We start from the raw sequence: 27320 nt of genomic DNA, 5'->3' as shown, positions 1-27320 counted from the left end.
ATGGGATGAACTCTCCCTTAAAATGTAAATGAATAGGGAGGCTAGGTGGCATGGTGGATAGAGCACTGGCCTTGGAGTCAGGAGCACCTGAGTTCAAATTTGTCCTCAGACACCTAGGCCGTGGGCAAGCCACTTAACCCCATTGCCTTGCAAAAAGTAAAAAAAAAAAAAAAAAGGAAGCAAATAGCAGAGTGGCTTCAAAACCAGAATCCTACAGTATGCTGCTTACAAGAAACTCATTTGAAGTAGAGAGATACATATAGAGTAAAGGTAAAATGCTGGAGCAAAATATATTTTGTTTCAGCTGAAGTGAAAAAAGTACAGACAGCAATCCTAATCTCAGACAAAGTAACTGCAAAGGGGGAGGGGGGAAAAAGAGTAACTGACAGCTGGAAGGGAAGGAAGAAGGGACAAAGGGAAAGAGGAAAGAAAGGGGGATTGAATGTAAGGGGGCAAACACACTGAAGGAGATGGTATTCAAAAACAAAATATTGGGGAATATGGAAAAGGTGAAAAAAGGGGGGAGGAAAGATAGCATGAAGGGCAATAAAGAATAAGCAATTATAACTTTGAATTTGAATGGGCTAAACTCTCTCATTAAGTGTATGAGAATAGCAGAGTGGATTAACATCCAGAATCCTACATTATGGTGCTTACAAGAAACTCATTTGAAGCAGAGAGATACATACAGAGTAAAGGTGAAAGGTTGGAGCAGAATATATTCTGCTTCAGCTGAAGTGAAAAAGGCAGGGGTAGCAATCCTTATCTCAGACAAAGCAACTAAAAAATAGATCTCATTAAAAGATATAAGGAAATAAATTATACCCTCCTAAAAGATACCATATACAATGAAGCAATTTCTTTTTTTTTCTTTTAAACTTGATATACTTATTAGAATAAGAGATTAGATAATAAAATGGTTAAAATGATCTCCATACAATTTTTAGGCACTATACACACAGTTGTCTTACACGCAGTTGGATTAGGAGGAAGATAGACCTGATGAACTTTAATGACTTGATTCATTTGTGACATTCAAAAAATCCCCACTCTTTTAGATATGCCAGTCAAAAATTAAGAGACATACACCACCAAACAACTCTGAATATCCCACAAAGAATAATTTTAAAATAAATATAGAAATATAGCCATAAGTCTCTAAGTCCTCACAGTAGACTGATGAAGCCCTGGCTATTATGGCAGTGCAGGGCTCTGACTTGATTTAGGTGAAAACAGCTGGATTCCACACAGACAGCAAAAAAATTACAACACAGTGACATCCACTTTCTAATGCTTGTTTTCATAGCAGCAAAAAGCATGCTTCCCATGCACTGCTTCTGAAGGACATTGCAAGGCTCCTCCCTCCCTTCCACTTTAAGGAAAAAAGGTTAAAAAAAGCCTAGTGAGAATGAAATACCACCAAGTGTCAAAAATCCCCCCCACACACACACGCAAAAAAATCACAAGGCCAGCCAGCTTGAGGCTGAAAGAGCAGCAATGCAAAGAATATTCACTGTCATCAAAATTTCACTAATTCAATATCGCACACTTTTTTGGGGGGTCATTAACACAAACAAGAAACCCCCAAAGCAAAGCCAATTTATTCAAGAACATAACCAAAATAAAAAAAAAACACAAATAGAATTTGGCACATGCTTCTTCATCCTTCACAGGGTAAAATGCACATCTGAACAGAGACAAGCATAAGAAATAGGATCTAGGGTAGCATCATTTTGCACAGTGGGGTAAGGGAGCTGCTTTTCTCCAGCTTCCAAAATTAACACTTTAGACACAGGCCACATGAGTTAGTGTGCCAGGCTGGTTAAGGCCTATGGTGGAGCAGAGCCAGCCTGAAAAATCAACTTCCTCAGCATCAGACCTCTTGATAAAGGTGTGAACCATAAGTTGCTTCAAATCAGCTCTTTCTGCTGGTTTTTTTTAATCAGGCATTTATTCACAAAATCTTGAAATTCCAGACTGAAGACTCCACTAGGTAACTTTGGAGGAGGCTCATTGACTATATAATCCAGCAGCTCAAAAATCGCCATAGGTGGCCAGCGGCTATCCATTCCATAAGAGCTGAGAGGTCTCCCAGGAGTTCTTGGTCTTGGTGATGTCTCAGGAGCATCTCCCTCCATTGGACAGCCAAACATCAGTTCTAGCTCTTTGGACTCTGGCGGTGGAATGGGATATCGTCCAATTGCCATCTCCACCAAAGAAACTCCCATGCTCCAGATATCTGATTGTACTGAGTAGTGAGTCCCCTGGAGTCTTTCTGGCGACAAATAAGACCTTGTTCCCACGAAGGAGTTAGCCATGGAATCAATCAGTTGCCCACTGACTCCAAAGTCACAAAGCTTGATTTCCCCTCGTGAGTTCACCAAGATGTTCGATGGTTTGACATTGGCATTTGGCATTATCTTGTGCTTCTCCCTCAGATATGTAAGACCCTTTATTACAGCAATGCTAACTTTCCCCAAGATCTGCTCAGGAATTCTTCCAGCCTTCTTAAGAACCTAGTCCAAAGATCCCCCATCCATGTGCTCCATGCAGATATTGATTTCCCCATCACTGTAAAAGGCCCCATAAAACCCTACAATATATGGAGAGTTGCATTCATGCAGGACTTGCAGCTCTCGTATAATCTGGTTCCGTATTGCTGGCTTGATCTCCAGGTGAATCACCTTTCTTGCCATGATTAGGCCAGATGGTTTGTGCGAAACTTTAAACACCACACCACCATTTCCGGCTCCCAGTTCACTGATCTTCTCAAAGTCATCAAACTTGAGCTCGCCGACTTTCTGTTTCTGAGTGAGAAAAAGCCTCCAGACGCTTGAGCTGCTGTTCATCAAGTTCTAATTCCTCCAGCTTCTTCTGCAGCGCCTCAAGGTTAGTCTCGGCCGAGCTGGTGCCCTTGATGGTGGAGCGGTCTGGGGTCGGGTTGAGCTGGATGGGCACCGGCTTCTTCTTGGGCGTGGTGGCCGCCTCCCGCACCGCCTGTGGCCGCGGCTCCGCCTGCGCCTCGCCCGCTGGGAGGCCGGGGCTCGGGGCTGCGGCGGGGGCTTCCCTGGGGAAGGGCGCGAACCCGCGCGGGGATCCCCTCCACCCCTTCCCGGCTTCGGCCCGGCCGCTGCGGCGCTCGGAAGGGCTTCCCCGGCAGCGGGCAGGCTCGGCGGCCGGGTGGACCGTCTCGCCTCTGGGCGCCGCACTTCGGCCGACAATGAAACAATTTCAATAATAAATATGTATGCACCAAGTGGTATAGCATTCAGATTCTTAGAGAGGAAGCTGAATGAGTTCCAGGAAGACAAAGACAGGAAAACTCTACTGGTAGGAGACTTCAACTTCCCCCTCTCATATCTAGATAAATCTAATCATAAAATAAACAAGAAGGAAGTTAAAGAGGTAAATAGAATTGTTAGAATACCTAGACAGGATAGACTTTTGGAGAAAATTGAATGGGGATAGAAAGTAATATTTTTTTTCCTGCAGTACATTGTACTTAGAGAATAATTGACCATGTGCTAGGGCATAAAAACTTTATAATCAAATACAGAAAGGCAGAAATCGCGAATTTTTCCTTCTCAGGTAATAATGCAATAAAAATCATGGCAATAATGGTCTATGGAGAGATAGACCTAAAACTAATTGGAAATTAAATAACCTCATTTTTAAAGAATGAGTGGATCAAAAAGAAAATTATAGAAAGAATGAATGATTTCATCCTAGATAATCACAATAATGAAAAAACATACCAAAAACTTACGGGATAAATCCAAGGCAGTTATTAGGGAATATATATATAATATCTTTAAATGCTTTCATGAATAAAATTAAGAGGAAATCAATGTACTAAGCATGCAATTAAAAAAAAATTTTGAGTAATGAAACCCCCCCAATTAAATGCTGCATTAGAAATTATAAAAATCAAAGGAGAAATTAATAAAATTGAAAGCAAGAAAACAATTGAACTAATAAATAAAACCCAGAGTTGGTTTTATGATAAAACCAATAAAATTAAGAAACCTTTGCTTAATTTGATTTAAAAAAAAGAAAGGAGAAAACCAAATGGCAATTATCACCAATGAAAAAGGTGAACTTATTACAAATGAAGAGGAAATTAAAGTAATAATTCTGCTTTATTTTGTCCACTGTATGCCAATAAAGTTGGCAATCTAAGGGAAATGGATGAATATTTAAAAAAAAATAAGTTGCCCAGATTAAAATGAAGAGTAAATTAAATACCTAAATAATGTAATCTCAGAAAAAGAAATTCAACTAGCCATCTTTGAATTCCTTTATTAAAATTTTCTTAGACCAGGTTGATTCACAAGTGAACTCTGTCAAACATTTAAGGAACAGTTAGGTCTAATTCTATATAAACTCTGCAAAAATAGGTGAAGAAAGAACACTGGCTAACTCCTTCTATGACACCAATATGATGTTGTTTACTGAATCAGGAAGAGTCAAAACAGAGAAAGGAAATTATAGACCAATTTCCCTATTGAATGTGGTTGTAAAAATCTTAAATAAAATCTTAGCATAGCAATTACAGCAAGTTATCACTGGGATAATACAATATGACCAAGTAGGATTTATCCCAGGGTGGGTTCAGTATTAGGAAAACTGTTAGTATAATTGACTATATCAATAACAAACCTATCAGAAATCATTTGATTATCTCAATAGATGCTGAAAAAGCTTTTGAGAAAATACAGCACCCATTCCTACTAAAAACGCTAGAGAGCTTAGGAAAAATGGATTGTTCCTTAGAATAATCAGCAATATCTATCTGAAACCATCAACTAGCATTATATGCAATCTGGATAAGTTAGAGGCATTCCCAACAAGATGAGGGGTGAAACAAAGATGCTCATTATCAGCAGTACTATGCATTATTGTGTTAGAAATTTTATCTTCACTAATAAGAGAAGAAAAAGAAATTGAAAGAATTAGAATTGGCAAGGAATAGACAAATATCTCACTCTTTGCAGATGACATGATGGGACACTTAGAGAAACCAAAAGATCATCTAAATAACTCTAGAAACAATCAGCAACTTTAGCAAAGTTGCAGGATATAAAATAAACCCACACAAATCCTCTACATTTCTATATATTACTAGCAAGATATAGCAGCAAGAGCTATAAAGAGAAATCCCATTTAAAGTAACTTCAGACAATATAAAATACTTGGGGGTCTACCTTCCAAGGCACTCAGAAACTCTATGAAAACAACTATAAACACTTCTCGTGCAAATAAAATCATATTTAAATAAGTGGGCAAATATCAACTACTCATGGTTAGGCCAAGCTAATATTATAAAAATGTCAGTTCTACCTAAAATAACTACTCATTTAATGCCTTACTAATCAAACTTCTAAAAAATTACTTTTAGGAGCTTGAAAAAACTAAATTCATGTAGAGAAACAAAAAGTCAATAATATCCAGGGATTTAATGAAAAAAATGCAAAGGAAGGTGTCTTAGCCTTACCAGAATTGAAATTATATTATAAAGCATCAGTCATCAAAAGTGTCTAGTACTACCTAAGAAATAGAGTAGTTGATCAATGGGCTATGTGCAAAAAGGAGAGCAGGAAAAGATTATAGTAATCTCCTGTTTGATAAACTCAAAGAATCCAGCTTCTGGGCTCTCTCTCTTAAATAAAATCTGTTGGGAAAATTGGAAGTTAGTATGGCAGAAACTTGAATTAGACCAACACCTCACACCCTATACCAAGATAAGATCAAAATAGATACAGGGTTTAGACATAAGAGACAATATTATAGGCACACTAGGCAGTAAAGCAATAGTTTACCTTTCAGATCTATGGTAAAGGAGGCAGTTTCAAATTAGAACATTTTGATTACATTAAATTAAAAAGCTTTTGCACAAACAAAACCACTGTGACCAAGATCAAATGAAATATAGTAAATTGGAAACAATTTTTACAACTAGTACTTCTGACAAAGGACTCATTTCTAAACTAAGCAGAGAACTGAGTCAAATTTTCAAAAAACAAGCCATTCCCCAATTGATAAATGGTAAAAGGATATGCAAAGGCAATTTACAGATGAGGAAATCAAAGCTAACCATAGTTATATATGAAAAATTGCTCCAAATCACTTGTGATTTAAGAAATGCTAATTAAAACATCTTTGAGATACCATCTCACACCTCTCAGATTGACCAACATGGCCGGAAATGACAATGAACAATGTTGGAAGGGATGTGGGAAATCTGGGGCACTATTGCATTGTTGTTGGAGCTGTGAAATGATCCAACTTTTCTGGAGAGCAATATGGAATTATTCCCAAAAGGCAATAAAAATATGTATACACTTTGATCCTGGAACACCAATACTGGTATACCTGAAGAAAACATGAAAAGGGTTAAAGCATCACTTGTACAAAAAAATATTCATAGTAGCTCTATTTGTGTTAGCAAAGAATTGGAAATTGAGTACATGTCCATCAGTTGGGGAATGGCTGAACAAATTATGGTATATATATGTTATAGAACACTATTGTTCTGTTGAAAACCAGGAGTGATGGGATTTCAGAGAAGCCTGGAAAAACTTGATTAACTGATGCTGAGGGAGATGAGTTGAACCAGAAGAATATTGTATACCCTAACAGCAACATGGAGGTGATGATCAGCCTTAATGGACTTATTCATTCTATCAGTGCAATAAAAAGGGACAAATTTAGGGCTTCTGCAACAGAGGATACCATCTGTATCCAGAAAATGAACTGTGTGGGGGTGACTAGGTGGCACATTGGATAGAGCACTGGCCTTGGAGTCAGGAGTACCTGAGTTCAAATCTGGCCTCAGACACTTAATAATTATCTAGTTGTATGGCCTTAGTCAAGCCACTGAACCCCATTGCCTTGGAAAAAAACCCAACAAAAAACAGAAAATGAACTGTGTAGTTAAAGCAAAGACTGGACTACTCCCTTAGAATTTTTTTAAAGATGTCTTATGTACTACATAATTTTATTTTTCCCTCAAGGATATGCTTTTTTTCCTCTCAACACATCCAATTTTGATCAATGTATAGCATGGAAAACTGCCTTCTATTTTTTGGGGGGGAAGGGAAGGGATGGTGGGGGGAATTGTAAAATTCAAAATCCTTAAAAAAATGATAAATAAAACTACTATTGTGTTTAATTGGAAAGCAAATAAAATATTTTAAAAAATGGCCAACAACCAAAAACACCCCAAAGAAGTACTAACCATCAACAATGACTATTCTGCAATAGATGATAAAACCACCATTTCAGAAAAGATGCCTACATGTGAAGTCTCAAAGGGTCTCAAAATCCAAAAAGACCTCTTGGAAGAGCCCAGAAAAGATTTTAAAATCCAAAGAAGAGATGGAAATGAGAAATGGAGAAAAGAAATGTAATAGAATTATGAAAAGTTGACTGATGAAAGGAATAACTTTAAAAGTAAAATTGATCAAATGGAAAAAATGTAGTAATGTAAATAAATATTAAAGATATATGCTCCAAAGTGGTATGATATCTTGAGACTTATAGGAGAAGGTAAAGGAGTTACAGGAGACATAGACAGCAAAATATAATAGTATTAAATTAGATAAATATAATCACAAAATTATCAATGAAGTAAAGGAAGTGACTGAAATTTTTAAAAAGTTACACATGGTAGACAGCTTTAGAAAACTGAATAGGGATAGAATGGAACATAATTTCTATTTTGTAGTACATGATGCCTACACAAAAATTGACCATATATTAGGGCACAAATTCTCACAATCAAGTGCAGAAAAGCAGAAATATTAGATGTATCCTTTCCAGATAATGATGCAATAAAATTACATGTAATAAAGGGTCATGGAAAGACAAAATAAAAATTAATTGAAAAGTAATAATACTATTAAAGAACGAAGGAATCAAAAAGCAAATCATTTTATATCTAACATAATGACAATGATGAGACATTATATCAAAGCTTCTGACAGTAACAAAGTAGTTATAAGGGGAAATTTTGTATCTCTAAATGTTTATATAAAGAAATTATAGAAAGAGGAGATAAATACATTGGGCATACAACTAAAAAACTAGGAAAAATGCAAATGAAAAATTCCCAATTAAATACCAAATTAGAAATTCTGAAAATCCAAGAACAAATTAAAATTGAAAGCAAGAAAACTACTGAACTAATACAAAAAATTAAAAGTTGATTTATGGGAAAATTAATATAGATAAACTATTGGTGTATCTTATTACAAAAAGAAAGAAAACTAAATTACCAGTATCCAAAATGAAACTCACCACCAATGAGGAAGAAATGAAAGAGATAATTCAGAACTATTCTTTTATTTTTCTAGTATATTGTATGCCAATAAACTTGACAATCTCAGTGAAATTGATGAATATTTACCAAAATATAAATTGCCTAGATTACTAGAAAAGGAAATAATATACTTAAATAAGCTATTTCACTAAAAGAAATTGAACAATTCATTAATGAACTCCCTAAGGAAAAATATCCAGGATCAGATGAACCTACTGAATTCTACCAAACATTTAAGGAAAAATTTATTCCAATTCTATGCAAAAAACTGAAAAAAATAGGTGAAGCAGTATTTCCAAATCCCTTTTACAACATCAACATAGTGTTAGTACCTAAACCAGACAGAGCCATAAAAGACAAAGAAAATTATCAAATGATTATTGATGCAAAAATTTTAAATAGAGCATTAACAAGGAGATTATAGCAAGTTATCAGTAGGAAAACACACCATGATCAGGTAGGATTAATATGAGTATGCAGGAATGGTTCAATATTAGGAAAACATTTTAGCATAATCAGCTAAATCATTTAAAAATAATTTACATCATATGAATATTTCAGTAGATGCTGAAAAATCATTTAACAAAATAAATCATCCATTTCTAGAAAAAATACTAGTGAATTTAGAAATAAATTTAGTTTCCTAAATTAATAAGCATTATCTATATAAGACATTATATATCATTATATATTATATATATATTATATGAATAAGCATTATATGGTATGAGGATAAATCAGAGATATTTAAGATCAGGAATGAAACAAGGATGTCCATTATAACCACTATTATTCAATATTGTATTAGAAATACAATAAGAAAAGCAAAAGAACTTGAAGGAAGTAGATTAGGGAATAAGGAAACAAAACTCACTCTTTCCTGATTGTACACTTTTAGATCTTTAGAAAATCCTTCTTGAAACAATTAGCAACTTTAGCAAAGTATGTATTGCACACAAAGTTCAATGGAAAGAAATATATATAGAAACTTGATTTAAAGTACTTGGAAATCTGTATAAATCCAGAAACTATATGAAAACAATTGTAAAACACTTTTTTACTGAAATAAAGTCAGTTCAAAATAATTGAAAAATGTCAAGAGTTCATGAGTGGGTTGAGCTAGTATAATAAAAATGACAATTTTATCTAAATTAAATGGGTTATGCAGTGCCATACCAATTAAACTACCAAATATTATTTTACAGAGTTAGGAAAAAACTATAGCAAAATTCATTTGGAGGAATAAACAATCAAGAATACCAAAGAAATTACTGAAAAACAAATTCAAAGGAAGGTGGCCTAGTTTTTCTAGATGTAAAGTTATATTATAAAATAGTAGTCATTACAACTGTTTTGTGCTGGCTAAAAAATTGAGAAGTAGATCCATGGAATAGCTTAGCTACAAAAGAAATGTTGGTAATGACTAGGGTAATTTACTGTTCGATAAACTCAAAGACTCCAGCTATTGGAATAAGATCTCACTATTAGACAAAAACTGGGAAAACTGGAAAATAGTGGGACAGAAACAAGAGATAGAACATCTTATACTCTATACTAAGATAAGGTCAAAATGGGTACGGGATTTACACATAATGAGTGATACTTTAAGCCAATTAGGAGAACAAGGAATAGTTTATCTATCAGATCTATGGAGTTGTAAGAAGTTTATAACCAAAGAAAAGACTGAGAATATAATAAATTACAAGGTGGATGATTTTAACATTAAATTCAAAAGGTTTTGCACAAATAAAACCAATGCAGCAAAGATTTAAAGGAATGCAGTAAACTGGGAAACAATGTTCACATCTAATGTTTCAGATCAGATTCATTTCTAGAATATATATATATATGAAAAGGAGACAAGTTATAAGAATACAAATAATTCTCCAATTGATAAAGGATTAAAAGATATAAACAGGCAATTTTCAGATGAAGAAATTAATGCTATCTATAATCATTTGAAAAAATGCACCAAGGCATGATTGACTAGAGAAATACTAACTTAAACAATTCTTAAGTACCACCTCACTTCATCAGATTGGCTAAAATGAAGAAAAAGAAAAATGATAAGTATTGGAGTGACTGAGAGAAAACTAGGACATTAATGTACTATTGGTGAAGTTGTGAATTGATCCAACCATTCTAGAGAGCAATTTGGAACTATGCCCAAAGGTCAATAAAACTATACATTCTCTTTGATCCAGCAATACCACTATTAGGTCTGTATCTCAAAGTGATCATTAAAAAGGGGGGGGGGAATCCAACATCAAACATGTCCTGGAAACTCAGCATTCATTGCCAAAAAACCAAGGTCAAGTAGCAAGTTTCAGCAGCATTCTCATGCTCATCAATCAAAACAAAAAATCCTTTCAGAAGGGGAAAGTTGTAAGTCATCAGAACTGAGGACCAATGACATGGAACAGCAAGGTTGCTAAAGCCTTTGGTCAATTCTAGTAATGAGTGTTCTAGTTCATATTTTCTCAGGCCAAGCTCACTTTCTGCCTTGCCCCAAACCAGCAAACTGAAACAGAGTCAAGGACTTTGTCACAAAGGAAGATATAAAGCTCTTGAAGAGGCAGAAAGTGCTGCAATTCAAATTATAAGACCACTGGAATGTTTCTGAGAAACTCATTAAAAACTCACATTCCATAGGCAACAACTACATGAGTTAGTTAAGAGACAACACCATCTTTAAGATGAAGACACTTAAAAACCAACAGTCCAATACAGTAGTGACTTGTGTAGACACACAGATAGAAATAAACCAAATTCTAGAACCTGGGGCTCTAGAGATAGTATTCAATTCAAAAAACAATTCTGCCTTTACTGAGTTTATAAATAAAATGATTCATCATGATTAGTGAAAAAGAAGAGTGGAAGACTGGTAATTCTAACACTCAGTCTAAAAGTCTTTATAAATTGTAAACATTTTATGTCTATAACTATAGGTTGCTGACTTCAGAACTCCTAACCTTCTAGCCCCCAGACTTCTAACTTGTACTCCTGGCGCCAGAGGTACAGGAGAGGGGACAGTCCAGATCCAAGACTATGTGCTCCATATGGGGAACAAAGAATTTCATTGATTGAACACACAGGATTTGTCTCCCTTAACTTTCCATGTAGCTGCAAGAGCAAGGCTTCAATGTGAACAGCCACAGCCTCTGCCCACCTTTATCATTCTAGCTTGGCAATCTTTGCTCATATCTACCTTCCTGAAGTCCTAACATCTCTCTTCTCCTTCTTCCCTGCTTCCCTGATGCTGGGAAGCGAAACCTCCTCAGAGCTGGGGTTGAGCCCCAGGTTCACTGACAGCAATGTTCCAAGACTTCAGCTTCCTGTTATCATCAAGTTGGATATAACACCAAATCACATTGAACTGTATGTTCTTTTTGAAGGTTGTGCCTACTAGGGTATGAGGACCCCACTCACAGACATGGATGAAGGCAGCATTTGCATGAATCAGGAAAGGCAAGGTGAATTAATCCATCTTTGCACAGAAATGCATGCTCTCTTCTTCAGCACATACCATTCCTACTTCCTGCAGCTTCTCAAGGATGTTTCTAAAGAACATGGTTTGGGTCACATTAAACATGTCCCGATGCCATTATACATATACTCTACCCAGCTATGGGTGCCCAGAAGCAGGATTTCTTTAGGAGCTCATGTCCCATCTGGTGTCACACACCCTCCTTGGTAAAATGCTTGCCCTCTAGGATGGAAGCAATGGATCTCCAGAGTCCTGGTTCCAGGTTTTTGTTTCTTTCCTCCAATGGGCTTCTTTGAAGGTATCCTCACTGAAGAGGAGGAGGTCAGAATAACATTCTTAGAAGTGGGAAAGATCTTTCTATTGCTTAGATGACCATGTGTGCCTTCCACCAGACTCCACAGCTCTTGACATAGATTCTGGGCAGATCAGCTCTGAAACTTGTTTGGATAGAACAGCATTCAGAATCTGTGCCAGACTGTCTGTGATCTCAGGGGCCCCTCAATGCTACAGCGCTCTTGGATTCTACTCCCTGAGTGTCTCTCCCAGAACATGTAGCTCCATGGCACCTTTAGGCACCTGTTTCACAGGGTGATGCCTATCCAGGAGATGGTACTTGTCAAGATTATCCTTGCAATGCTGTGAAAACTGGAGACTGTCACAACAGTCATGATAGGCTCAGATTTTCCACCTTCAGCTTCCATTTTTCCAGAGACCTGGGGTACTCCAGCTTCAGTGCTTTTGAGGTCTCAGAACTCAGGCAGCACTTGTCACATCTGTAGCATCTCGTCCCAAATTACTTAACAATTAATGAAAATAAATTATTGTTTTGTTTTTCCTCTATAATAACTAAATACATGAAATGTTTATATACACATATATACTTATTTATTTATACTTATTTATTTTCTCATGAAGCCCTGTTTTTTATTTTTGACTACTTATAAAACTTTCTCATTATTTTAGTCTTGATATTAAACTTGTTCAGGGTATTCTGAATATTGAATTTATCCCTATTAATATCTTATTAATTTTACTGATTTACAAATACTACTTTTCAATCTCTTAGGACAAGATATCCTAAAATATATTGGTCAGATTCATTTTTTCACAGTTTTCACAGAAGCTAAACATTTATAATTTTTCTTTCCTTACTATATCTTCTAAACCTTTTATTTGCATTTGCTTAGATACAGAATATGTTTCTAGCCATGCCTTTTCTTTTCATTTTTTTCTATTATCCATGGCTTTCCTGTCCTTTTGTTCCCAAGTAAAATGATTTCTTATTTTCACTATCTTTTGTTTTGTAAATAAATATTTCTTAACTTTTTTTTCCTTTTTTGCAAGGCAGTGGGGTGAAGTGACTTGCCCAAGGTCACACAGCTAGGTATTTATTAAGTGGCTGAGGTTGGATTTGAGCTCAAGTCCTCCTGACTCCAGGGCCAGTGCTCTATCCACTGTGCCACCTAGCTGCCCCTATTTCTTAACTTTTAAACTTCATTAACATAGTCTAAAATTTCTTAATCATATACATCTATTTATTTCTTCAGTAATTTTTATGTCCATTACTTTAATTTATTCTGCATGGCTTCTTTTTTACTTTTTTAATTCATGATATCTTGAAAAAATAATTTTCATTTATGATGAATATTTTTTACCATTTTTATTCTTATCTCTTTATTCCTATCTCTTTCATTCATCTGAATTTTTCATTAAATTGAAACTCTTTATTTTTAGTTTATTTCCTTTAGTTTAAAAAAACCTAAAATCAGTTTTTTTTAGATATTTCTGTTACTATTGTTTGTTTGGAGCATTTCCATACTTGTGAAAGATTTTGAACAGGTAGGATTTTGTGCCTTGTATCTGACTTCTCTAATTCTTCAGTTCTCATTTATGTACTTTTATATAACACACTTTATATATCAATTTTGACACATGTAAAATTTTTCTTTTCTTTTCTTTTTCTCTTTTAATGTAGAATTTAAATCTAGTACTCATTTTCCTGACACAAAATTTAAAGGTATCACAATTAATTGGAAATTATTTTGTTCCATTCAATAGTGTAATACATTTCAAAAACAATATATTATTTAGTGTTATCTAATTGTTAGGAGACGTTGCCTGGATCAGTGCTCCTCTTCATTGATATTAACTTTTACAAGTTACAGAAATTAAAACTTTTTAAGATGTAGATATCTAGGGGCAGCTAGGTGGCACAGCCTCAGACACTTAAAAATTGCCTAGTTGTGTGACCTTGAGCAAGTCACTTAACACCATTGCTTTAAATAATAAAAAATTTAAAAGATATATTATATATATATATATTATTTTCAATTACATGTAACATTTTTGATCATTGCAAAAATATAACTTTTATTTGTTAATTATATAGTTATTTCCAATATTTTCAAGAGTTTGGACTTAATGGACTTTATTATCCCTTCTAACTTTAAATCCATAGCTTTCCTCACTTAGAGCATACAACATACAAAGGAAAACAAATAGTTGTAGAATTGAGATAGGTAGATACTCTTTAATTTTTTTAAAAAAATGATATGCCTTAAAAGAACAAAAATAGATTTTTGAGTTTAGCTTGACACTAAAGAATTTATAGTGCCTCCTTCCTATATTTCACTCCTGCCTTGGGAGCCTGGGCTCTTGACTGGTAAGATTTTTCTATATCTAGTCCTGACTTGGTGCGCTTCAGCCAATGTCATGACATTCTTAAGTAGGCATCATGAAGTTAACTTGTGCCCAATCTACCTCCAGCTTTCCATCTTTACCTCTGGGAAGAGCAATGTGATTAACATTACCATTTTCAGATAGAATGAATAAATGAACTACCCAATGACTCCTCCATATTTGTAACTTCCCCCCCCCACCAAAACATTCCTTCTTGGCCAGCACCACTACTCAATATGTTTTTTCTCGCTTATTAAAATCTAAGCTTCATGACGACAAAGTACTGCTGCCTTTTTTTATTTGTATCTCAATTGCTTATCAAAATGCCTTTACAAACTAAGAACTTATCAAATGTTTTAATTAATTGATCATTTAGCTCATTTATTTTAGTTGAGTAATTTTTAATATTTCTTTCTATATAATTATGCCTCTTTTCCTTCTGAAGGAAATGTCTGACTCAGAAACATGTTATTTTTTTGTCCGTGTGTTTCATGGATTGGCATATTAAATGAATTCATGATACAGGGTTTAGCTTATGGTTGGTGGTGCTGATAATGATGCTGATAAAGATATCTGACAATTACTGAGTTTTGAGAATTGAAAAATAACACAGCAACTAATTTAGTGAACCCTTCTTTACAATGCTAGCCTGGTTTTCAGAATATAAACATATCCTTTCACATCTGAAGTATTTAAATCTTGGTAAATCCTGCCTGAAATTGTGCTCTACTGGTATAACTTTTGAGAAATTAGGTTGATGTTTAAATTCTAGCAATCATTCAGCTGACAAATATTTATTAAATGAACTGGGATATATGAATAAAAGGAAAATTAGTCCCAGCCTTCAAAGAGCTTACATTTTGATCTGGCTAAAAACAAGTCAATTAATAAGTTGTTGTTCATTCTTCCTATTTGAAGAGGACCAATGACATAAGTGGGTGATGTTTTGACTTGTATGTGAAACTGGATTTCCATGACACAGAGTTGCACAGCTAGCAGCTTCACTCTGTCTTCCACAGTCATAAAATTCCAATGGCAAGTCAAAAATCATCAAGACCTGTGATGCCCAGAATACAGTGGATGATCTAAGTTTCTTCTATGTCTGACCAAGTTCTAAATGCTCCACTTTGCCTGCTTTAGTGCCTTCATATTTAGTGGAATTACTTGTTCTTATCAGTCCATTCTCCTGGGGAAATCCAAATGCTTTGAGTAGATGTCTCCCTAAATTGTTAGATATGTGTGTGTGTGTGTGTGTGTGTGTGTGTGTGCTCATATACATACATATACATGTATATATAGGCATATATATATATATGTACACACATATGTGCATTCAGAAAAAAGGTAACCTTAAATGGTCTTTAGCAAATGGGGGAGCCAAAAATATATTTTATAAAATGTAATATTTGAATTAAATCTTAAAAAATCATGGAACTTTTTTTTATTGAAATTTTTTTTAATTTTTCCAATTAAAAGGTAGTTTTCAACATTCATCCATTTGAAAATTTATGCGTTCTACATTTTTCTAACACCCTTACTTCTGCCCCCTTTCCCCATGGTGGCAAAAAATGTGATAAAAGTTTTGAAAGTAAAATCCTGTTTAACATAGTTTCATATTAGTCATGTTGTGAAAGAGCACTTAGAACTAAAGGGAAAGAAAAAAAATAAGAAAAAAAGGAAAAATATAAAAGTAATTTTTAAAAAGTTCATAGTATACTTTGCTCTGTATTCCCAACTCCATTGTTTATTTTCTGGATGAGGATAACACTATCCATAATAGATCTCTTAGGAATATCCTGACACTCTGGACTGCTGATAGTAGCTGCATCCCTGGTAGTTCATAATCTCACAATATTCTTCTAAATGTATACAATGTTCTCTTGGTTCTGTTCACTTCACTAAGCATTAGTTCATGCAAGTCTTTACATGCTTCTCTAAAATCTGACTGCGTGATTTCTTATAAAACAATTTAGAGAACAATCTTATAGAACAATGTATTAATCCATAATAGTCATATATCATTCATTGTTCAATCATTCCCAACATCACCTCAATTTCCAAGGCTTTGCCACTTCAAAAATAATTGTTTAAATATTTTCCAACTTGAGACCTTTCCCATTATTTACTTTTCTTCTTTAGCATGTAGACCTAATATTGCATTGCTGAATCAGAGTATGAAGAGTTGTATTGCCCTTTGGACATAGATTCAAAGTACAAACCAGAATGTCTGGATAAATTCAAAATTCCACCAACAATGCCTTAATGCCCCAATTTTACTATCCTCTCTAAAGTTGATCATTTTTCCTGTTTTTGTCAAGTTAACCAATCTAATAGTTGTGAGTTACTACCTCAGAGTGTTTTAATTTGCATATTTCTCTAATCAGTAATGATTTGGATTTTCTTATGACTATAAATAGCATTGATTTCTTCATCTGAAAACTCTCTCTTCATATCCTTTGACCATTTATCAATTGGGGAATGACTTGTAATCTTATAAATTTGATTCAGTGCTCTATGTGTTTTAGAAACGATTCTTTTAACAGAAACATTACATGTGAACGTTGTTTCTCAGCTTTCTGCATTCCTTCTAATCTTTGTTGAAATGGCTTTATTTATACAAAATCTTTTTAATTTAATGTGGTCAAAATCATCCATTTTGCAATTTATATTGTTCTTTATTTCTTGTGTGGTTGTAAATTTCTTCCCTCTCCATATATGTGACAGATATTGTATTTCTTGTTCTTTTCATTGATCTATGTATCACCTTTATGTCTAAATCTTGAAGCCATTTTGATCTAATCTTAGAATAGAGAATAAGATATAGGTCTATGCCCAGTTTTTGCCATACTATTTTCCAGTTTTCCCAGCAGTTTTTGTCAAGAAGCTAGTGCCTTTGGGGTTATCAAACCATAGATTACTATAATCATTTACTACTGTTTCTTTTGTACTAACTATAATCTACTGGGACATTCCAATGTTTCTTAACCAGTACAAGGAGTTTTGATGACTGTAACTTTTTAATATACTTTTAGATCTGGTATAGGTAGGCTACCTTCCATTGCATTGTAATTTCATCAATCCCCTTTATATTATCGAGCTTTTGTGACTCCAGATGTATTTTACTACTATTGTTTCTAGCCCTGTATTATTGTTTTTTGGTAGTTTGGTATGGAACTGAATAAGTTATATAATTTAGGTAAAGTTGTCATTTTTATGGTATTAGTTTGGTCTAACCATGAGTAATTAACATTATTTAGATCTGAACTTATTTGTGCAAAAAAGTATTTTGTAATTGTGTTCATATAGATTCAGCGTTTCTCTTGTCAGGTGGATTCCAAAATATTTTTGTTGTCTACAGTTACTTTAAATAGAATTTCTTTTTCTGTCTCTTGTTCTTGGCCTTTATTGTTCATAAATAGAAACAGCAGCTAGGTGGCACAGTGGATAGTGTACTGGCCTTGGAGTCAAGAGGAAGGGAGTTGGAATTCGGCCTCAGACACTTGACACTTACTGTGTGACCTTAGATAAGTCACTTAGCCCTGATTCCCTCTCATCCAGGACCATCTCCCAGCCTAATGGATCCAGATGGCTCCAGAGGAGAAACTGAAACTTGTGCCTTAGCACAGCACCTCTTCAATTAACTCTGATTCACATGGAATCATCTCCATAATGTCATGGTCTTCTTCAAAAAGGACAAGCATCATCATAAAGAGAAATTCTGATAATTTGTGTTTATTTTATATCCTGCTACTTTGCTAAAGTGTTAATTGTTTCAAGTTGTTTTTAATTGATTTTCTAGAATTAAGTATACCATCATATTTGCTGCAAAAAGTGAAAGTTTTGATTCCTCAATGGCAATTCTAATTCCTTCACTTTCTTTTTCCTCTCATTTCTGAAGTGAACATTCCTGCTTTGATATTGAATAATATTAGTGATAATAGGAATCCATGTTTCATCACTGATCCAAGTAGAAATGTTCTAAGTTTATTCATGTTACATATAATGCTTGTTGATCACTTTAGATAGATAGATATTGCTTATCATTATAAGCAAAATCCTATTTATTCCTATTTTCTAGAGTTTTTAATAGGAATGGCTGTTGTATTTTGCCAAAGTCTTTTCATTTTCTATTGAAACAATTATATTCTTTTCTTAATATGGAACTATTCCTGAATACCTGACATAAATCCTTTCTGATCATGGAGTATTATTCCAGTAATAAACAGTTGAAATTTCTTTGCTAAAGTTTTATTTAAAATGTTTGCATTAATGCTAATTAGGAAGACTGGTCTATAATTTTCTTTATCCATTTTGACTCTTAATGATTTAGATATCAGTACCATATTGGTGTCATAAAAGATACTTGGCAAAATTCTTTCTTCTATTTTTAAAAATAGTTAATATGAAATTGAAATTAATTGTTCTTTAAATGTTTTGTAGGATTCTCTTGTAAATTCATTTGGGCCTAGAAATTTTTTTTTTTCTTATGGAGTTTCTTGATGTTTTCTTTAATTTTTTTTCCTGAAACGGGGTTATGTATTTTATTTCCTCTTCTATTAAACTGGGTATGTCACATTTACATAAATATTCATCCATTTCACTTTCATTATCAAATTTGTTGGCATACAGTTCAATAAAGTACTTCTGAATTATGACTTTAATTTCTTACTCCTTTGTGAGTTCGCCCTTTTCATTTTTGGTACTGGCAATTTGGTTTTCTTCTTTCATTTTTTAAAATTAGGTTTAATAAGGTTTATCTACTTTATTTTTTTGATAAAAACAACTCTTCATTTTACTTATTAATTCAATGATTTTATTAATTTTGATTATATCGATTTTTTCAATTAGCATAATTTCTCATTTGGTATTTAATTGGGTGTTTATAATTTTCTCTTTTTTCTAGCTTTTTCAGTTTCATGTCCAATTCTTTGCTCTTCTTTTTCTCTATTTTATTCATATAAACATTTAGAGATTTAAAATCCCCCCTAAAAATTGCTATGGCTGCATTCTATAAATTTTGGTATAATGTATTAATGTTGTTTATATCTTGGATGAAATGGCTGATTATTTCTATGATTTTTGATTCATTCATTCTTTAAAATTAGGTCATTTCATTTCCAGTTAATTTTGGTTTTTCTTTCCATAATCTTTATTACATGTAATTTTTATTTCATCAGAAAATATTTAATATTTCTGCTTTCCTACATTTGATGGTAAGGTTTTTATATCCTAGTACATGGACAGTTTTGGTATAGATGCATGTATTACAGAAATAAAGGCATACACCTTACTATCCTCATTCAGTTGTCTACAAGGATCTATCATACATATGTGTTCTAAAATTCTATTTACAATCTTTACTTCCTTCTTGTTCATTTTGTTCTCATATTTAACTAATTCTGAGAGAGTGAGGTTGAAGTCCCCCACTATTAGAGTTTTGCTGTCTCCCTGTAATTCAGATGCTCTCTCTCTCTCTCTCTCTCTCTCTCTCTCTCTCTCTCTCTCTCTCTCTCTATATATATATATATATATATATATTATATATATATATATATATATATATATAATATATTATATTACTTCATTGTGTATGGTGCTTTTAAGAAAGTGTTGTATCATTCCTTATCCTTTTTAATGAGATTAGTTTTTGTTTTTGCTCTGCCTGAGATCAGGATTCTTACCCATGACTTTTGCTGAATCATAATATATTTTGTTCCAATCTTACCTGGTTATATCTCTCTACTTCAAATGTGTTTCTTGTAAACAATGTATTGTAATATTCTACTTCTTTATCTATTGTGCTATCTGCTTTTTTATGGGAGAGTTCATCTCATTCACATTTATATTCTCAGTTATTAATTCTGTATTTACTTCCATGATATCTTCATCCATTTAAACTTTTATCCTTCCTTTCCCGTTATCCATTCTCATCAATGTTTTGTTCCCTTTCCTCTTTAACTTTTCTTTTCAATTTTAACTTTTCTTTTACTTTTACTTTTGTTCTCCCTTTTATTGGTTCCTTCTCCCCACCCCCAGTTCTCTGTAGGTAGGATAAATTTTTAATCTCAATGGGAAATGTATGTTATTCTCTCTTTGGGCCAGATCTGTTGTGTATAGGATTTACTCTCCATTCACACCCTTCATGCTTTCTATCTTCTAAAATGTGTCTTTCTGCTTCCTCATGTAGTGATGGCCTTATTTATCCTTTAGTGCCTAGCCTTCTCCTAGTATAATCCTTCTTTTCATGTCTTTATTGTTTTAACTCTGTCACAACTCTTCTGTCAATATATACTTTTTTTATCTGTCCTTATAGAAGCATAATTATCAAGAGTTGATTGACTGATTAACTGATAGGCAACATTATCCCATAGTCACTGTCCAAGTACACACCCATCTTGTGTCCCATTAGAAATATACTCTCAAGATTCATAAATTACATCAAATAATAGTCAATTTATACCACATGCTCTTTTCAACTACCCACTATGTACATATAATCCTCATGAGCTCCTGAAGTATCATATAAATCAAAACCACTTCTTGAACCATTAATACTTTCCCCCAAACTACACTCCCTTTAATTATAACTAAATTATCAAGTAAGTCAAAATCACTTCATGATCTTTCATGTCTAGTACATTTTCTCCCTCTGTCCCTATAGTACTACAATCTGATGGATCTATGGGAAGTTAGATCATGCAAAAGATAGAACACTAGGAGTTCAAATTCAGCCTCAGATGCCACTTACAAGCTGTGTAACCATGGGCAAGTTGCTTAACCCTGATTGCCTCAGATCCAGGGCCATTTCCAGTCATCTGATTCTTATCTGGTCAGTAGACCCAGATGTCTCTGGATGAGAAAGTGAGATTAGTGATTTAGCACAGCCCCCCCCCCCCCCATCAAATCCAATTCATGTGCTAGTTATGGCAACACCTCCCTGATGTCATGGTCTTCTTTGAGAATAAAGGACAAACATCATAACCTATGATGGAACTTTTAAGGGGCAGACATGAAAAGAGAGATCATTCTTGGTATAGGGGACCCTAATGCAAATTGATAGGAGATTCAGTTTCATGTATCTGCAAAAAAGATTAGATTAGTTGAACTTCAGGGATTGTAGATAGATGAATAGTGTAAGAACCTAGAAAGGTAGTAAAGTGTCAAGTTATAAATTGTATCAAATGTCAAAGTACTTTATATATCTTTATTGAGTTAAAATGGGACCAGTATAGTTTATTGAAATGATAAGGTTTACATTTTCAAAAATTACTTTTGTCAGATGAGTGGAGGATGGTTTGGAGTTTAAGAAATATAAAACAAGAAAGGCTATTGCATTAGTCTATATGAGAAGTAATGAGAGAATGGACTAAAATGGTGAATAGAGTGAATGGACAGAAGGTGACATATATAAGCTATGTAAAATCTACAAGATTTAGACTTATGGTTTCTAGCTATTCACATGAACCAGATAATTATGTAATTGGTAAATGCTTAAGCAAATTAAATAAAATTGCAATAATACACTGATAGAATTACTCTATATAAAAGTCACATACTATACTATTCTATCCTAAGTCAATATGTGCTCCTAGGGATTCTTATGTATTGAATAGTAAATCCCAAATTCCTTAGAATCTGATACCCCTGAACTAGAACACTGACAGATTAACTGATCTGCTTATGATCAGAGAGTCAATATGCATTAGAGTGATATTTGTCCTAGTTTTGAGGTTGACTTTCTACTTTCCACATAATGTCCATTTTTAAAAAAGTCAATAATTAGTTAAAATATCTTATATTTAAATAGTCTTATAGTATTTTATGTCTACAGTGGATAAGAATTCTACCTGTAACAAAAAGAAAACAATGCAAATTTAGATCGGTAACTTCATCTCTTCTGAATGTGAAGGTCATCATTGCATCTGGAACTTAGTTTTACTGAGTCATCTAATATTCTGAGAGATTAGACTTGCTTCATTTTCCACAGGAAGTATTTTTCAGAGTTAATATTTAAATCCAGTTCTTACTTGATTCCTGTGTCATTCCTCTTTCCCCTATGCCTTGCTGTTTCTATGAAGATGGAAATAATATGATTCATTTCGATTTTGGAAGCCAACTAGTGATTAACAAACTGACTCCCTTGTTGATTTCAATTTACTGTTTTAATTTTTTATGTATATTTGGGATTTAAAATATATTTGAACAGATGGGTATTCATATTATCTTGGTGTAATTCTTTTTCTAAATTATTTATGTTAAAGCAATATAGTAAAAATAAATTATTTGCTTCTCTGACAATTATTAGGCACATTAGGTTTGGGATTAGATCTAAGTTACCATTTTGTATAATATTAGAAATTGAAATTTTTCACTCTGATCTAATTGCAAACACAAAAAATCCAGGTATTATCTAATAGTGCTGCTTGAACACAAAGAACTTTTTTTTTGTTAGGTAGAACTCCCTTAATGGCATATTCCTTTCCAAGTATCTGATTTTTTATAGCATAATTCACTTTCCTGCTTAAATATACATGTAGAGAACCATGAAGATAAAATGACAGTAAAAACCTTGTAAAAGTCAGGAATTAGTGCAGAGATTTGAGGTTTGATGAAAGTTGGTTGGGTGGAAAGGGGTTGGAATGAGGAATACTTTTTACTCCTGCAGAGCTTCTACCACACATAAGTTTAACTGTCATACCCTAAAGCCTATGGGATCATCCCAAGATACAAATGGTTATGTTTTAGTATAATTGTCAACACAAAAATGATAGAATACTTCCTATTCAAGGAAGTTGGATTGTACATTGTTCCAAAGGAGGCAATATGATTATGATTATTAAAATAAATGATTAATATAATTATTGAGTTAGTATTACAGTTTATGTATTTTTATTTTCTTAGAATTGTTTTTCACATTAATATAAAGAAATAACCTCAATTAATCAATCTAGGAATATTTTACAAAGTGTCAAGTCAATTAGTTTAATAACATTAAATGATCTCCACGTGTAGGACATTGCATCAGGCACTAGGGAGTCAAAAGAGTAAATGTCTCTTCCTTCTCGGTAATTTATAAGGATTATATGAAATGCAAATAAAACAATGAAAGAAAAAACATAAATGGTATGTAAGCAATCGGGTTAGCAGGAGGAATCCAAGTACACTTCATGAAGAAAGTAGTGCTTGAATTGTACTTTGAAGGAAAATAACATTGATGAAAAGCAAAGAAAGATGTAGTTTGTTTGAAGCACAAATAATTTGTGTGAATGCAGGCAGAAGATGGAACAACAAGCTCAGGAAATTACTAGCTTAAATTTGTTATTATGTGGAATTAAAAAAGGAAAATTAATATGAAATAAGACTGGAGGAAAGTAAGAATCACAAGAGGGAGGTTAAAAACTCAATTAATGCATAATGAAGAGTTTCTAATTGTTTTTGAATTGACATCATCAGTCTTATATCTTAAGTTTATTTGGGGAACTGGTTGTGGACAACTTATAAAGGAATGAAACTGAAAGCAGTCTAGAGGGACTGAAACAAATATAATACTATTTTATAGTCCAAATAAAAGATGATGAGGTGGTAAGAAGCTAAATTAATTGGTGGCTATTTCAGAGAACAGAAAGGAATATATTTGAGAGATATATGAAGGTAATGACTGGGAAATCGATTATGTATACCCACTAGCACATCCCAACTCATAAAGGAGATACTCAAGAGAATGACTATGTCATATTAAGTGTACTTTCTGGCTCTGCATACTTTAAAAATGTATCTCATAAATCTTAATAATATATTTTCCTTTAACAGATAGACAAAAGATATGTTTATTTGAAAGGAAAAGCATTTAATAAGAACAAAACATATTCTTTCACAAAATTCTTAAACATGAAGCATACTTTCTTACAAATACTTATAATCAATGGAAAGTGTAACTTTATTTTGTGTAATTTTACTATAGAAGAAAACATACTTAAGGAGCACATGAACTCTAATGGACAAATGTATAGATTCAAGTAGAGACTGCAGTACCACTTGCAGGAACTTTTTAGAGAAAATGACTGTTACGAATGGAATATGTGGTCAATTTGAAAGATATTGCAATCATCCTCCTAAGAGGTAATGAGGGTATGAAATAAAAGGGAATTTGGATGAATGGTTAGAAGTGGCAAAATTTCACATATAATAGTTATATGTGACATTTTATGTGTGTGTGTATGTGTGTGTGTGTGTGTGTGTGTGTAGGTTGAGTGTGTGTGTGTTGGTTAGTGGATAGTGTGGAGTCAAGGATAATGTCAAGATTATAAACATGTGAGACTAGAAAAATGGTGGGCCATCAATAGAAGAACAATTAAAGGGAGAATTTGGGGGGGAGAAAGATAGTTTCTTTGGGCTTAATATTTTATTGTGATACTTAATTCATTTTTGGTCCATTGCTTGGGACTCTTCATTTATGTACTTCATGGTAATTTATAATGATTATGACATGTGCTTGTTATTTACTCTGTAGAATCATCTAATTGTTATTTTCCTAATAAATTACAAAATAAACCAGTGATGATTCTGGGTTTTGCAACCTTTAAGTCCTAAATTACTTCTACTCTCCTAAGGAGGCAGTGGATAAAGTAAGGATATTTTCTCTGCCATCTTTTCAGCTGAGTTCCTTGTCCCTTCATAAACAGATGGGGACATTCTTATTCATTAATGCCACATATTCATGGAATGATTTTGTTTTTTTTGTTTTTTGGAGGGGTGGAGGGACTAATTATGTCTATTAAGAAAATAGATATATGTCTCTATCTCTCTCTTTATATATATATATATATATATATGTATATATATACTATATATATATATATATATATATATATATATATATATATATATATCTCCTTATCAGACAATTGTTAATACCTTCCTGGAATTCCAACAGATGTTCAAAATTAGATATTTTGGAGTTGCCCTTCATAGTTTACTTGAATTCAAGGATGTGAGTATAGGGAAAGAAGAAAAGAAAAAAAGAAGAAAAGTGAGAATGGCAGAACCTTAGACACAAATATTTTATGGGGCAGGCAATATTAAGCAACTGAAAAAACTGTGCAGGAAAGAGGAGAGTCAGGAAAAAGTATAAATATCAAGGTAACCAAAGTGATTCCATATTGTAAAATCACTACAACTAGTCCCTGGCCCTTAGCTACTCTTTCTTTATCTCTAAAAATGTTGCAATAGCCAAAACTCTTAGTGACAGATATCACAACTTCTCCTTCTCCCCCAAACCTTGGAATGTTTTAATTGGATGACTTTTTGATAACAATAAGACATCCTTAAACAATTGGAAAGTTCCTTATTTCTTTACCCTTATGCACAAAAGCTGTCCCTATAATTTTAGTTCCATATGAATTGCCTATGCATACATCCTCTCTGTGATTGCTGTTTATTTAAATTCATAATAAAAATGTTTGAACTTCCCTCCACCTTTGGTTTCTAGGTTTCTCAGAATCAACTGAGCCAGCTAAAAGCCAAGAAAGGATTAGGCAATCACTTGGCCTTCTTATGGCTAAAACAAAATTTTCTATCACAATATTAGAATATAGTGGTTATAATCGACATCGTTCTGTCCTTCCTGAACTCATTGGGAATGCTTCTAATATCCATATTACATATAATATTTATTGATAGTTTTAGATATTTTAAAGAAAATTCCTTGTATTCCAATGTTCTTCAATGATTTTTTTTAAAAATAGAAATGGGTGTTGCATTTTATCAAAAGCTTTTTCAGTATCAATTGGGATAACCATATGATTAGTTAGTTTTCTTATTGATATAGTCAATTATATTGATAGTCTTCCTGATGCTGAATCTAGATTCAATATCAGGAAGACTATCAACATAATTGATCACATAAATAAGAAAACTAACTAATCATATGGTTATTCCAATTGAGAAGCTAGGAAAAGAACATCTACTGCAAGGTTTATCTTCCAGGATCATGAGCCCAAGCACAGTGGGCAGACTCTGCTGGGAGCACAGGAAATGGTGAGAACCTGCAAGCAGGACTAACCTGATCAGAGGCAAGAGGAGACCCTGAGAGCCTAACAGCAAGGCAAGAGCCTGAGAGTGGGACTGCCCTGATAGGCTATGGGGAAGTGGACGAACTAGGGAGCAGAACATTGGTTGTGGAGTTGATGGACTAGAGCTTGCTGATAGGGCTGGAGGGTGACCTTCAGTGCAGAAAAGTTGCACACATTGAACCCTGGGTTCCTCTAGTCTGGAGGAACTCAGATTCCATACCTTCATTTCAGCTGAAGTCTCTTCCCAGGACTAACACAATTATAGCCCACCTCTGCCCCAGGATCAGGTGTACACACCAGAACTCCCTCAGATGTGAATAGGAAGAGCAATTACCTTGCCCTAGGACAAAATGCACTACTGTACAAAGATAAAAGTATTCAGCAGCTACAACCATCCACCTCCAGGCCAAGGGAGAGGACCTCAAATCAAGGTCACAGACACTCCAGAGAAAGCAACCAACACAGTCAACTGGCCAGCCCACTTGAAGTTAATAAACCCAGTGAGTATAGTCTCTGGGGGATCTCAACACCAAAACCTCTGTGAACCAGCCCCTCCCCAGCACAAGATCTTAGGAAAATGAAGAAAGACCAGAAGAAGGAGGGTCCATAGAAAAATTCCTAGAAGGGAAAGACCCTAACTCAGAGAGACCTAGAACATCTGAGGAGAAGTTGATCTGGTTTCCAGTTCAGAAACATTTCCTTGAAGAAATAAGGAAGGGATTTAAAAATCATTTGGAAAATTTGGGAGAGACAAATAACACCT

General features: G+C 33.8%; 1 pseudogene; it reads right to left on the bottom strand.

The window, feature by feature from the left end:
* Positions 1-1467: 1467 nt before the first annotated feature.
* On the bottom strand, positions 1468-2932 carry LOC141491849 (dual specificity mitogen-activated protein kinase kinase 1 pseudogene; annotated as a pseudogene).
* Between the last annotated feature and the right edge of the window lie 24388 nt (positions 2933-27320).

The sequence above is a fragment of the Macrotis lagotis genome, chromosome 6 (genome assembly GCF_037893015.1).
Source record: "Macrotis lagotis isolate mMagLag1 chromosome 6, bilby.v1.9.chrom.fasta, whole genome shotgun sequence".
Taxonomy (NCBI): domain Eukaryota; kingdom Metazoa; phylum Chordata; class Mammalia; order Peramelemorphia; family Peramelidae; genus Macrotis; species Macrotis lagotis.
Note: the sequence above shows the minus strand (reverse complement) of the source record. Positions and strands in the feature narration are given on the sequence as shown.